Source organism: Ranitomeya imitator, chromosome 1, assembly GCF_032444005.1.
Source record: "Ranitomeya imitator isolate aRanImi1 chromosome 1, aRanImi1.pri, whole genome shotgun sequence".
Lineage (NCBI taxonomy): Eukaryota > Metazoa > Chordata > Amphibia > Anura > Dendrobatidae > Ranitomeya > Ranitomeya imitator.
Window position 1 is genome coordinate 573,936,660 of NC_091282.1, and position 16,022 is coordinate 573,952,681.

Consider the following 16,022-nt stretch of genomic DNA (forward strand, 5'->3'; position numbering starts at 1 on the left):
ACACTGCTGGTACTTTCATAAATCTAATATACAGAGATGTAACATAAATAGCACAACACATATGCATAAACGGTGACTTATGTGCACAATGGCTTATATGCAAAAAGCAAGGTAGCAGGTAAACTCTGAGCGTCCCCAGAGTACCATATAGTGCAGGAGTGCCCCTATATAAATAAAGAGGCTAATGCTAGCAAGGGGGCCTCAATAGACCTACTAAATTTCAGAAAAGGGAGATAAGTATAAATCCCCTCAAAAAAAAAAGGGAGAGAGAGGTATAATTTGGAGTGTAAATACCAAAAAATAGAATTAATCTTACCGGTAATTCGGTTTCTAGGAACCTTCCACGACGGCATATGGAGGTTGTCTCTTTGCCCTAATGGGGAACAGGAAATACAGAGAGGTTAAAAGGACCTCCCACCTCCCACTTGCCAGTGACTTACAACTGAGACCATAGCACCGGTTTACCTTCTGAATCCCAGAACTAATCCAGGAATATGTATCGGGTGGGAAATTAGCGCCGTCGTGGAAGGTTCCTAGAAACCGAATTACCGGTAAGATTAATTCTATTTTCTCTAGTCACCTTCCACGACGGCATATGGAGGAATACCAACTAATTTGGCACTAGGGAGGGACAACGGCCTGGAGAACTTTACGGCCGAAGACTAAGTCCTTATTGGACAATACATCCAATCTATAATGTTTAGAGAAGGTATGGAGTGAAGACCACGTTGCTGGCCTGCAGATCTGCTCCGGAGATGCGCCTGCCCTTTCTGCCCAGGAAACTGATGTAGATCTGGTTGAATGGGCCTTGATCCCTACTGGAGGTAGTTTGTTTTGAGCAAGGTAAGCTTGTGTTATAGCTTTTTTGATCCATGTAGCAATGGTACTTTTAGCTACTTTTTTCCCCTTATTTTGTCCTGAGAGATGGACAAAGAGGTTATGATCAATTCTGAGAGCACGGGTCTGATCTAAGTATAGCAATAGAATACGCCGGACATCTAGAGTGCTGAATTTTCTTTCTTCCGAGTTTGCAGGTTTATGGCAAAAGGTTGGTAGAATGATGTCTTGGGAACGATGAATTTCAGAGACAACTTTTGGAAGAAAAGAAGGATCAAGACGAAGCACTATTGAATCTTCTCTAACTAGAAGATAAGGCTCTCTTATCGATAAGGCCTGTAATTCACCCACTCTTTTAGCCGAAGTTATGGCTACCAAAAATACAGTTTTATAAGCAAGATTTTGTGGAGAACAGGAAGACAAAGGATCAAAAGGTGGACCTGTAAGACCTTGGAGCACCACATTGAGACCCCATGGGGGAACTATGATCTGTTTTCTAGGATTCATTCTAGTTGCTGATGTCATAAACCTTTTGATCCAGCGATGACCTGCTAGATCTTGATCAAAGACAGAGCTGAGTGCAGAGACCTGGACTTTCAGAGTACTGGGTCTAAAGGCCCCGTCACACATAGCGACGCTGCAGCGATACCGACAACGATCCGGATCGCTGCAGCGTCGCTGTTTGGTTGCTGGAGAGCTGTCACACAGACAGCTCTCCAGCGACCAACGATCCCGAGGTCTCCGGTAACCAGGGTAAACATCGGGTAACTAAGCGCAGGGCCGCGCTTAGTAACCCGATGTTTACCCTGGTTACCATCCTAAAAGTAAAAAAAACCAAACAGTACATACTTACCTACAGCCGTCTGTCCTCCAGCGCTGTGCTTCTCTGTACTGGCTGTGAGCACAGCGGCCGGAAAGCAGAGCGGTGACGTCACCGCTCTGCTTTCCGGCTGACCGACGCTCACAGCCAGTACAGGAGGAGAGCAGAGCACAGCGCTGGAGTACAGACAGCGGTATGTAAGTATGTAGTGTTTGTTTTTTTTTACTTTTAGGATGGTAACCAGGGTAAACATCGGGTTACTAAGCGTGGCCCTGCGCTTAGTTACCCGATGTTTACCCTGGTTACCAGTGAAGACATCGCTGAATCGGTGTCACACACGCCGATTCAGCGATGTCTGCGGGGAGTCCAGCGACCAAATAAAGTTCTGGACTTTCTTCCCCGACCAGCGACAGCACAGCAGGGGCCTGATCGCTGCTGCCTGTCACACTGGACGATATCGCTAGCGAGGACGCTGCAACGTCACGGATCGCTAGCGATATCGTCTAGTGTGACGGTACCTTAAGACCTATCTCCAAGCCTTTTTGCAAAAAATCTAATATCTTAGGTATATTTGGCTTGAGAGGGTCTGGAAGGTTAGGTAGACAAAACGATGAAAACTTTTTCCAGATTTTATTGTAGATGGCGTTTGTTACTGGTTTCCTAGATTTTTGCAGGGTAGCTATGACAGGGTTTGATAACCCTTTTGCTTTCAATACCTGGGCTTCAGTAACCACGCCGCTAAGTTCCATCTCTGAGGGTCTGAGTGAAGAATGGGTCCCTGAGAGAGGAGATTGTCCTTTACTGGTAACATTACTGGCCCGTCCACTTGTAGTTGGATGATCAAGTTGAACCAACTTCTTTTGGGCCACAATGGAGCTATCAAATTAGTCGGGGTCCTTTCTATCCTTTAGATAGATAGATACAGGTTATATAACAAAATATGTTTTTTTCTTATATATCTTTAAACTTGCTATTGCTTAATATCTGTACTGCACATATAGCCGGTTCATTGGATTGGAGGCATTCTTTGTATTTTGTAGTGAAAGTCGCATATGAGTGAAGTGTCCATGTGACGACTACTAGAACCTGTAGAGCTGAATCCTGACATCGCAGCTTCTGAATTCCCACAGCTAATGCACTGCACACTTTGAGGATTCTCCCTTGCTAGTGGACAGTCATGTCAGCACAAGCATGTGATTTGTATACTTCTAGGTTCTCAGAAAAAAAAAAAAGAATTGAATGGCACTAGGAGCTGTAGTGCATTTCCAGGCATACAACATATGATCCTTCTGGACTATAAAACCGGTTGCTTTTTGCCACTGGGAACTGGTGCTTCACATATAATAGTGAAAAAGATAGTCCATAGAAAATAGAAAAAGAAATGTAATATGCAAATTGCCTCTTCTGAGAAAAAGAGGACTTAAACTCTATAGCGCCACCTGTTGGAAGTAGCGATCCTACAAGTCACAATCAACTCTTTAACGAGTCATGCAATATGACTTAGGATAAAAGCCAAATTAGTATCTCAATTAGCAGACACGGTGTTTCGGGCTGTTGGCCCTCGTCAGTGCGAAGCATGAGAACTAACTTGGCTAGGTGAGAGGCTCTGGACTGGGGCCTAAGGGGATCGCTTCTCCTTATGGAAAGTGACATACCTTATGGCACTCACCCAGTTTACAGTGAAGTTGATGTCTTTTATTTTACCATATTGAGGTTACAGGCATTTTCTTGGAACCAGCAGGTAAAACGTGAAGGTGCGGGGAGTGAACAGCAGAACGACTGCCGTTTTGCGCACTCAGCACTTCTACGGGTCCATGTGAAACATTAAAATGAAAAGGAAGAGGGAGAGCTAAGGAGCTCTACCAATGGGCGAGGGGCCAATTGCCACCTATAGGGTAAGTATAATAAGGGGTGCAGCTCAATGCATAGCAGCAGCATATACCAAACAAACAAGAAAAGAGACTATGCATATAGGGCGCACACCCAGAATACAATTAAGGCTACTTTCACACTAGCGTCGGCGTGTCGCAGTGCGTCGGGCTGACGTCCCGACGCATCCTGTGACAACGCAGCACAATGGGGATAGTGGATGCATTATTACAACGCATCCGCTGCCATATTGTGAGTTGCGGGGAGGAGGGGGCGGAGTTCCGGGCGCGCAACGCTCGGTCGGAAATGGCGGACACAACGCACAAAAAAACGTTGCAAGCAACGTTTTTTTGTTTTTCCGACGGTCCGCCACAACACGACGCAACCGTCGCACGACGGTTGCGACGTGTGGCAATGCGTCGCTAATGTTAGTCTATGGGGAAAACGACGTATTGCGACGTGCGTCGTACGACGCTAGTGTGAAAGTAAACTAAGTTGCGAAAATGCAAAAATTTAATTATTAATGGGAAAGACAGAAAAACACCAATAAAAACATATATTAAAAAACAACCAACACACCAATGGTCCTATACAGAGTCAATATATGAAGACAGCTAAAGATACAATAATATATGGTGAGTCACGCCAACACACTGCTGGTACTTTCATAAATCTAAGATACAAAGATGTAACATAAATAGCACAACACATATGCACAAACGGTGACTTATGTGCACAATGACTTATATGCACAAAGCAAGGTAGCAGGTAAACTCTGGGCGTCCCCAGAGTACCATATAGTGCAGGAGTGCCCCTATCTATAAATAAAGAGGCTAATACTAGCAAGGGGGCCTCAATAGACCTACTAAATTGCAGAAAAGGGAGATAAGTATAAATCCCCTCAAAAAAAAAAAAAAGGGAGAGAGAGGTATAATTTGGAGTTTAAATACCAAAAATAGTCCATATAAAAAGGCAAGGCTACCACTATCACAGAGGGACAAGCCTGTTAAAGTGATTTAGGGAGCGTATAAGATAAACTCGCCAACTCAAACCATCACAGTGGAAGGAAAAAGGGCAGACCGATGTCAGAGAAATAAGCCAAAAGGTTAAATAGGAGAGAACATCACCGTATCAGGCAGTCCAGGGTGTGGCGTCAGCCGTCATACAGTCAGAAGAGAATGGTCCCAGGACCCGAGTAGTGTGGAGAAAGCAGCAGCAGCAGTCCCAACAGGACAAACAATGACTCCGACCCAGTGGGGGGAAGACTCTCAAAATATGTGGGTCAGTGGGAAAATATCACCAGTTCCCACTGGGTTCTCAATGTTATCAAATGTTATCAAGGAGGGCCTATTGATAGAGTTAATTTCCCCCACTCAGGGTCTAAAAATTACTACCCTTCCAACATCAAAAGATCACAATTTGTTGACATTAGGTCTCAGAGATCTTATGAAATCAAACGTGATCTCCCCAGTTCCACAATCGGAATGGGGGCTAGGACATTATTCCCGATTATTCCCCAAACAATCAGGGGACGTCCGTATCATTATAAACTTGAAGGGTCTAAATCAACATGTGAAATATCGCGTTCAAGTTCAAGATGGAGTCTGTAAGATATGCCATTCCTCTGATAGGGCATCACTCCTTATGGCAACCTTCGACCTAAAGGATGCATATTTTCACATTCCTATTCACCCGAGACACAGAAAATATCTCAGGTTTGCGATACAGGGGAGTCGTCAAGTGGAGCACTATCAGTTTGGAGTCCTTCCCTTCGGCATTTCCTCAGCACCGAGAGTGTTCTCCAAGATAATGGCAGAGGTGGTGTCATTTATCCGGAAACAAGGTGTCTGTCTAGTGCCATATCTGGACGACCTCCTGATAGTAGCTCCCACCGAGATAACCCTGATAGCCCATGTGTCAACCACTTTCAAGATATTGAGGTCTCTGGGTTTTATTCCAAATATAACAAAAATCCCAGCTTCAACCCTCAAAAACCAGGAAATTTCTGGGAGTGATTCTGGACTCGGCAAAACAAATGTCCTTTCTTCCAGACGATCACAGACTACCTTTAGTAGCAAAGATCAGGAAATTCAAAGAAATGAGATCTCCTACTCTTCGAGAGGGAATGTCACTCTTAGGCTCCATGACAGCCTGCATACAGTCGGTGGCTTGGGCTCAAGCTCACTCAAGAATCCTTCAAGTCCACATTCTAGACAATTGGGATGGTTGTCCTGGCACTCTATCCAAAAGGATCCACACACCAGGGAGAGTGAAAGCATCCTTAACATGGTGGATGAATTCCAGAAACCTCCTGAAGGGTGTGAGTTGGATTCAGTTCCCACTAACCACGATCAAGTCAGATGCCAGCAAGAGGGGCTGGGGGGCCATAATAAACCATGTTCCTTATCAAGGTCTTTGGAGCCAGTCAATCAGCGAGAAATCATCAAATTTCAGAGAGCTCAAAGCTGTGGAAAAGGCGCTGTTAGCAGCAAGTCGTCAGATTTCTGGACCACATGTTCAGATATATTCAGACAAAATGACCACGGTGGCTCACATCAAGCACCAGGGCAGTACAAAATTCCTCAGCTTAAAAAAAATCTCCGCTGTTGTGAATTCAGCTTTTGGGCTCCCTCCGGTGGTTGTAGAGGGTAATGCAGTTGTGACTGGACTGCAGGATTGGACAGGTGTATCTACTAATTGCAGGGCTGACTGGGGTATATAGCCTTGCTGGACTCTTTAGTCCCTGCCAGTTGTCCATTGTTTTTGAAGGATTCACTTCCCTGCTGGTCTCTCCAGTTTGCTGTGCTTTTCTACAAAGATAAGTCCTGGCTTTGTTTTTGCTGTTCAGCTGCTGTGGACCTTAAAGTTTTGTGCATATTCATGTTTTTGTCTTGTTCTGCTTTGTCTGTGAAGGTTTTTTTTGCAGCTAAGCTGTGTCTCTGGAGATGCAGATATACCTCCCATGTCTTTAGTCAGATGTGGTGTTTCGTATTTTCTGTGGTGGATATTTTCTAGTGTTTTTATACTGACCGCATAGTACTCTGTTCTATTCTTTCCTATTAGCTAGTATGGCCTCCTATGCTAAAATCTGATTTCATTTTTGCGTATGTTATTTCCCTCTCCTCTCACCGTCAATATTTGTGGGGGGCTATCTATCCTTTGGGGATTTTCTCTGAGGCAAGATAGGTTTCCTGTTTCTGTCTTTAGGGGAAGTTAGATCTTAGGCTGTGCCGAGGCGTCTAGGGAGTGTCAGGTACCCCCCACGGCTACTTTTAGTTGCGCTGCTAGGTTCAGGGTTTGCAGTCAGTACAGGGACCACCTTCTCCAGAGTCCGTCTCATGCTGCTCCTAGGCCACCAGATCATAACACTCCGCTAGAATTTTTTGTTGGGCCGAAAAACACTGTCCCTGACAGCAATTCACCTGAAAGGTACTGCAAATATTCAGGCAGATTACCTGAGTCGCCAAGACATTCATCCTGGCGAATGGAGCCTGGATCATCAAACATTCAACATGCTAGTACGTAAGTGGAGTCTCCCAGATGTCGACCTCTTTGCCTCTCACCAGAATGCAAAGGTCGAAACTTTCTTCTCCTTGAACCCAAGAGGCAATCCCAGAGGAGCAGATGCCTTAGTCCAAGATTGGTGTTTTCATCTAGCCTACGCATTTCCACCAATCCCAATTCTTGCAAAGGTTGAGATTGGGGATCTAGGATCCATATCTTCAGATCTTTGATGACAGAATAGTCTTAAGACTTAACCCACCCTTCCTCCCCAAGGTAGTATCCTCAACAAATATAAATCAGGAGATAATCCTTCCCTCATTCTGCCAACACCCTAGAAACACAAAGGAAGTGGTCTACCATAACCTTGACGTAAGGGAGACTGTTCTAAAATACCTGGGGGCAACGGAAGGTTGGAAACGGGACACTAACTTGTTCTTACAGTACGGGGGTCCAAATAGAGGTTGTAAGGCAGCAAAGTCAACCATTGCTAGGTGGATCAAAACCATGATAAACCTAGCGTATACAGACCAAGGGAAAGATCCCCCAGATATTCTTAGAGCCCATTTAACTCAAGCTATCTCTACATCATGGGCAGAGAAGGGGGGAGCCTCAGCAGAGCAAATTTGTAGGGCGGCAACTTGGACCAGTCTTTCTACCTTTGCCAGACACTATAAGTTAGATGTCTCATCAGATCAGTTAGCTTTTGGTAGAAAAGTATTACATGCAGTAGTCCCACCCTAATTTACCATCCTTTGGTATTCCTCCAATGGTGCTGTCAGTTGGTGAACTGGAAAACGGTAATTAGACCTACCGGTAATTGTGTTTCCAGGAATCCATCCTGACAGCACTACTAGTTCCCTCCCACTGCAAGTTTATACCATTGACTAATGTGATGTAACATTGGTGTATGACTGTTAATAAACTCTCTTTTTTGCATCCATCCAGATGTGGTACTTAGAAAATCACTGGTGGGTGGAGTGGGGAGGGTCCTTTTAACCGCTTGTTTTTCCTGTTCCACTGAGGGTAAGAAGGACGTCCTCCAATGGTGCTGTCAGGATGGATTCCTGGAAATACAATTACCGGTAGGTCTAATTATCATTTTTTTGCCTTGTTTTTATTTTTTATGGTGTTCACTAAAGGTGTTAACTAGTGGGACAGTTTTATAGGTCGGGTCGTTGCAGATGCAGCGATACCAAATATGTGTACTTTTATTGTTTAGATTTTTTTTTCATTCAAATATTTATTTAGTGAAAGAATACAGCTCTGGCAAAAATTAGGAGACCACTGCAAAATGTTCAGTTTGTCTGTTTTTCTCCTTATAGGTATATTTTTGACTAAAATGTAAATTGTTCATTTATTCTTTAAACTTCTGACAACATGTTTCCGAATTTCCAAGCAACAAACAATAAATTTTGTATCTTTTTTCTGAAATGGAGAAATGGTCAAAATTAAAAAAACCCAGTGCTTTCAGACTTCAAATAATGCAAAGAAAACAAGTTCTTAATCATTTAAAAACAACAATATTAATGTTTTAACGGAGGAAGAGTTCAGAAATCAATATTTTGTGGAATAACCATGATTTTTAATCACAGCTTTCACACTGATTCTGGCACAAAACGGTGTTCTTGTGGTTGTACTCATCCTCCTTCTTCTTCCAAACATGGCGAGTAGATTTGATTCAGAAAAGTTCTATTTTGGACTCATCTGACAACATGACCTTCTACCATGCCTCCTCTGGATCATCCAGATTGTTATTAGCGAACTTCAAACAGGCCTGGACATGTGTTGGCGTGAGCAGAGGGACCTGTGGGATTTTAATCCATGATGGCGTAGTGTGTTACTATTGGTAATGTTTGAGACTGTGGTCACAGCTTTCTTCAGGTCTTTGACCAGGTCCTCCCAAGTAGATCTTGGCTGATTCCTGATCTTCTCAGAATCATCCTTACCCCACAAGGCAAGATCTTGCATGGCCCCAGACTGAGAAAGTTTGACAGTAATCTTATGTTTCTTCCATTTTCTAATAATTGTGCCAACAGTTGTTGCCTTCTCACCAAGTTGTTTGCCTATTGTCCTGTAGCTCATCCCAGTCTTGTGCAGGTCTACAAATTTGTCCCTGGTGTTTTTAGACAGCACTTTGGTCTTGGCCGTAGTGGAGAGGTTGGAGAGTGATTTATTGAGTGTGTGGACAGGGGTCTTTTATACAGAGTTCAAAACAGGTGCAATAAATACAGGTAATGAGTGCAGAGTGGGAGGGCTTTTTTAAGAAAAACTAACAGGTCTGTGAGAGCCAGAATTCTTGCTGGTTGGTAGATGATCAAATACTTATTTCATGCAATAAAATGCAATTTAATTATTTAAAAATCATACAATGTGATTTTCTGTTTTTTTATTTTTAGTTTCTGTTTCTCACAGTTGAAGTGTACCTACTATAAAAAATTACAGACCTCTCCATTCTTTGTAGGTGGGAAAACTTGCAAAATCAGCAGTGTATCAAATACTTATTTTCCCCAATGTATATATTAGGAACATTTGAGGTACAAGTTAACATTTTTACATATAACCATACATGTATATAATATAGTAATACAATAGCAATACATGAAGTTTACAATTCTGACTCAGTTAGATTATCCTAAAAAATGGTTCACAATATTGTTGTAGGACAAAGACATAAAGCAAAAGGTTAACATGAGATAATATACACCATGAAGCTACCTCTCACATAATGGTGGTTATTAAGCCTTGGATGTTCTCACATTTATGTTGAAATGTGTACCTTCATGTAGATGTCTTCAGAAGATTTCCAGTTTATGCATTATGCGCTCTTTTTGTAAATACTTTATTTTATTTTACTTGACATTGTTTTGTATCTTATGTTCCACATTTAGACTGCCTTGAGAAAGACCATAGTGGTCGAAACATTGGCTTACAAGTCTGTTATTGCTTATGGAATCTGTACAATGAAGAATTATTTTGACTTCCATCAATTCTCATATTTTTTTGCCCAAGTATTTTCTGAAGAACATGAGATAATATAACCAGGAGCTACCCATAAAGAGGATAAATCTTACATTAGATCTACATGCAAAATATGAATATGAGCATTATGCACATATGTAAGGGTAAAGACAAAAATAAAATAAGGTATTGAGACAACTGGTGGTCTCCACTGAACAGATCAATAGAGTAAGCAGCTTGAGAAGATTGCTATTGGTAATACAAGGTAAAACTGAAATTAACTTCCAAAAAGGGACTTGAAGAGGGGCAAGCAGAGAAATCATATAATATACAGTACATGACTACTAAGTACAGACAAATTCATAAAATAGCTCATGAGCCTATATAAAAAGATACCTACTTTAAAGATCAGTTGCACATTTAGATTACAGACCTAAGTGATGAATTATGATTTTAATGCCTGACTCAAGTCACTTTTAGACTTAACACCTCAAATCCAATCTGGGTCAACATAGTAGACATAGACATTGACCAATTAAACATCTGGGTAGACAAAGTGTTGCAGAGTTTGATTTTGGACATGTATAGACTGGCAACCACATCAGGTATAGAAAGATCTAAAGTAATGTTAGTGAATATTTTCCAAGTAGATTAGAATGGTTGGCCAAAGAATGTGGGGGGAGGGCAGAGTGGAATAAGAGAATATGACTACTCCTCAGGGCCCGAGGAGACAATCCACCTATAAAAGGGGTGTTTGCCCAGTGAAAAACATGATAAAACGATAGATTTCTATAGAAAAAATGCATTTATTCAGAAACAAATTATTGGGAACCATTGGGTTGTAGCAGGGTGTATCTGATGAATAATCTCATAAAAGGAAACTGCTGTCTCTCTCAATGCTGAATCTAAACATAATCATTGTTTCCTGTGTCAGAACTGGGTGAAAATAATCTGCAGCACACTATAGTTTGTGCTGGCGATTGTGAGCATTAAATACTCCACCACCAGCCTGTAACTGACAGATTTCTCCATTAAGAGCCCACAAAACTAACTTCTGGAACTCCTACTCACATTCGCCAGCACAAAGTACAGCATGATGCAGGCAAGTAAAAACCCTTTTCTGACACTGGATACATTAAAGGGAACCTGTCACCCCGTTTTTTCAGTATGAGATAAAAATACCGTTAAATAGGGCCCGAGCTGTGTGTTACTATAGTGTATTTTTTGTCCCCTGATTCCCCACCTATGCTGCCGAAATACCTTACCAAAGTCGCCGTTTTCGCCTGTCAATCAGGCTGGTCTGGTCAAAAGGGCGTGGTGAAATGGCTGCTTCCCCCCCACCTCTTGCTTATCTTCCCAGCGTTGGCGTAGTGGTTCTCGCATGCGCAACCTACCATTAGTTATTTCTGATGACCATTGATACATCTGTCTATGGATTTTGCCTTCCTTCCTTCATCTCCTGGAAAAACTGTGATCTTAGTAGTAGTGGGCAGATTTAGCAAGATGGAACACTTTATTGCCTTATCGGCTATTCCAAATGCCACAATCTTGGCTTAAGTGTTTATCAGTGAGATCGTGAAGCTTCAAGGTGTTCCCTCTCATATGGTTTCAGATTGGGGACCAAGTTTGTATCTAAATTTTGAAGGGCTTTTTGTTCCTGCCTGGGGGTGCATCTATCCTTTTCCTCTGCCTTTTATCCTCTATTGAATGGTCAGACCGAAGGCAGAAATCAAAACTTAGGTGTTTTGTTTCGGAGAACCAGGAAGACTTATCATCTTACTTACCTTTAGCAGAATTTGCGTTAAACAATCATCAGCATGAGTCCACTGGTAAGTCACCATTTTTTGGTGCATATGGTTTTCACCCTCAATTTGCTACTTTCAGTAGGGAAGGGTCTTCAGGGATGAGTGTGTTTCTTCTCTACAGAACAACCTGAAGGTTATGGGGGAGAAATATAAACGTTTACCAAAGAAGAGATGCAGGACAAAGGCACAGCTGTATGACCTCGGGTTGATGAAGCTGCACACACCAAGGATTACGGGTGCCACTTCCAAAGAAAAAGAATCTGTATGTCCATAGAAAAGAAAGCGGATTGGCACATACTGTCCCGTGCAATGAAATCCTTTATTGTGGCATCATCATACCAACAGCAGGCAGATAAAACAGTGGAGCAAATACAGACGACGATCGTTTCACGCTTACATTGCGCTTCAACAGGTCATATGTAGGACAAAGCTCACAGATTATAAGCAGCCGTTGCCCTTGTCCCACCCACCATCAGGTGAAAGCATATCATTAATTGTGAACAAGTGAAAACCAGATACATGCAGTACAAAAAATATTTTTAAAAACAGATAAATAAAACAAATAACAAAAACACAGCCATGTCGAGTTTGTCTTTAAAGCCTAATGGACCTTGAGCATGAGTCGGAATAATCCATCTAGCCTCCTGTTACGGCCGTTACTCACCGCCTCACCCCTGGTTCTCGGCGCGCTGTCCCCGCTTCTTCAGCTGTGGCCGCTGCTCTTGTTCCCCTCGGCCGCTCGTCCTCCAGGTCTCGGCGCGCTGTTCCGTCTTCCTCCATCGCTGCTCGTTCCTGCAGTCCGGCTTCCGGTGGGCGGTATGCTCGTCCTCGGTGGGCCCCTCCTCCACGTCTTAGGAGGTGCCTGAGTGTCTTTAGCTTTTGGCTTCTGCCTCCGGTCACCTTTGCTTCTGTGTCCCAGTAGTTCGTGCTGGTTTTGCGCCCTTCTCCCTTGGTCGCGCTTTTTCCCTACCTTCGCTTATCATTTCTCCCTCTCTTCCTACAGCTCCGTCTCTGTTATCCTACTGTTCTTGCCCGTCGTCCCTACCTTCGCTCATCATCTCACCCTCTCTCCAGCTCCGTCTCTGGTATTCCACTGTTCCAGCCTGTCGTCCATTCCCGTGTCCTCTGCTTCTGGTTCCATCGTCCTCATTCCTGGTTTTCTGTTTAGTCCTCTTCCTCTGTTTTTCCCTTCTCCTGAGCCGTCCCTCTTGGTATCTGCTACCGTGGATAGGAGACCTCTGGGCCTGCTCCTGACAGCCCCTGTATAGGGGTTGGTTAACATCTGGTCTACTCGCCCAGAGGTAGGTCTACCACGGTCCAGAGGGTCCACTCTCGTTCTTGCCTCAGTAACGTTATAGTACACTCAGGCCATGGACCCCGCAGGTGCCGCGTTCTCTGCTCAGAAGGAACTAGCACATTTGCGCGATAATCAACAGCGCATCATGTCCTTCATGAAAAACATGGAGTCTCGCCTGACCTCTTTACAAACTGCCGACCCAGTTAATGCCACTCAAATTGCAGGTCTACAGCAATGGCTCTCTCAGCAGCGCGATACGCAGGCACGTATGCTGTCTTATATGGCTTCCATAGACGACCGCTTATTTAACTTGCAGTCAGTCTCCGCGGCTTCTGCTCAGGTTTCGCAAGACTCTAATTCTGCTCCTTCGCCCCATCCGCCACCTCGTCTTGGCAAGCCTCCTAGGTTTAGCAGTGACCCCAAACTTTGTAGGGGATTTCTAAACCAATGCCGTCTCCACTTTGAACTCCTTCCCCAACAATACCCTACTGACCGGGCCAAGGTGGCTTTCATAGTGTCTCATTTAGAGGGAGAGGCTTTGGCTTGGGTCAATCCCCTGTGGGAGCGGCATGATCCCGTAGTCTCCCAATTAGCTTTTTTATTGAGGTAACCTCCTTGTGCAGGCATTTTAACGGTTTCAATCCCTGCAAACTGCAAGACTTCAAGATTGCCTGCATGTTTTTTCCTTATGTTCAATTAATCTAGGGACCCTTTACCTGAGGTGATGGAATTAAAATGCTCACGGAAACGTATGAATAAGGGATGAATAGTCTTTCCAATATAATGAAAAACCACATGGGCAAAAAACAACGTATACAATGTAATTTGTGTGGCATGTTATAAAATCTTGGACCTTATGTGAAATGACTCCTATCTCTAAATATTTGGTGGTAAGATGGAGGGAATAGAAAGAACAATTTCCGCATTTGATTGCCTACAGGTATATTTTTTTGCAGCCAATTATTGGATTCGATTTTAACACGATTCTGAACTAGAATATCTTATATATTTTTTGTCCTCCGGTATTTAACCAGCGGACCCCTGGATACTATATCCGCAATTTCTTTTTCTCCCTCTAGTAAATGGCAATTCCTGTTGATCGCAGATCTAATCTGACTGTCCATAGGACCAAATCTAAAATTAAAAATGAATCTTTTTCTTTTTTATTCTGTTGTACCAAGCGTTTCTTTTCATATGAAACAGGAGGACTGTCCTCGACCCTTTTTAACGCAGTGTCAAGAAAAGATTTGGGGTAACCCCTATTGGAAAAACGTTTATAAAGGTCCAAGGATTGTTCTTTAAACCTGATGGGATCGTTATTAATAATTTCAGTCACGGAAACTGACTGTAAGGCAGAGATTTTTTCAAAAATGGCGGGTGAGCGCTATCAAAATGCAGAAGAGAATTAGTGGAGGTTGGTTTGCTATATACTTCTGTTCTTAGAGAGCCATTAACAATATTCAATTGTACGTCCAAATTTGGCAGTGAACCTCGTATTCATATTGTTGGACGTATTCAAGAGATCCATGAACTGATGGAACGAATCCTGAGACCCGTCCCATACTATGAATATATCGTCAGCATATCTCAGAAGTTTCATTTGCTTGAGAAAACAATTTTTTGTTGACTACATACATTTTTCTTCAAAAATCGCAAGGTACAGGTTTGCGGAGGTACATGCAACGGGGGTCCCCATTGCGGTACCCACTCGCTGCAGGTACCACGTATCCATGAATTTAAAGGCATTGTGCCCCAACAAAAATTTTAATCCCTTACATATAAAATCCACAAAATTCTCTCCATTGTCTGTACTGGATAATGCTGTTCTGACTGCGTCTACCCCGTCTAATTGCGGTATTCTTGTATAAAGACTTTCTACATAAATGGACGTTAATGAGAAACCTTCCTGCCATGTAATATCTTTTAAGGCCACTAAAAATTCACCTGTGTCTTTTATATACGAGGGTATAGATTTTAGAAGAGGGCGCAGCAACCTATCAAGATATTTAGACAATGGTCCTGTAAGAGATCCTATCCCTGCAAAGATCGGCCACCCGGAAGGGTGTGAAGAGGATTTATGGATTTTGGGTACATCTACCAATAGGGCTTACACTGATAATCTGGCAATAGTTTTTCTGCCTGTTTGCACGAAATTACGCCCTTTTCAACCTGTTTCCTGAGTAAAGACCTAAAATCGTTTTTGTATTTATTAGTGGGATCAATTGATAGCATTTGATATGTGATTTCATCTGACAACTGTCTCTTTGCCTCATTTATATAAAACTCTCTGGATAGCAAAACCGTATTTCTTCCCTTATTAGCTCTTCTTACAAAGGTGTCCTTCCAATCATCTAATCATTTTTAGAGCCTTTTTCTCTTTATTATTTAGATTTGAGGGCATTTTTGGATAAATAAGGGACTCAGCATCTCTAATAACTGAATCTGCGAATAAATCAATTACAGTGGGGCAAAAAAGTATTTAGTCAGTCAGCAATAGTGCAAGTTCCACCACTTAAAAAGATGAGAGGCGTCTGTAATTTACATCATAGGTAGACCTCAAACTGAGAAAAAAAAATCCAGAAAATCACATTGTCTTTTTTTTTAACAATTTATTTGCATATTATGGTGGAAAATAAGTATTTGGTCAGAAACAAACAATCAAGATTTCTGGCTCTCACAAACCTGTAACTTCTTCTTTAAGAGTCTCCTCTTTCCTCCACTCATTACCTGTAGTAATGGCACCTGTTTAAACTTGTTATCAGTATAAAAAGACACCTGTGCACACCCTCAAACAGTCTGACTCCAAACTCCACTATGGTGAAGACCAAAGAGCTGTCAAAGGACACCAGAAACAAAATTGTAGCCCTGCACCAGGCTGGGAAGACTGAATCTGCAATAGCCAACCAGCTTGGAGTGAAGAAATCAACAGTGG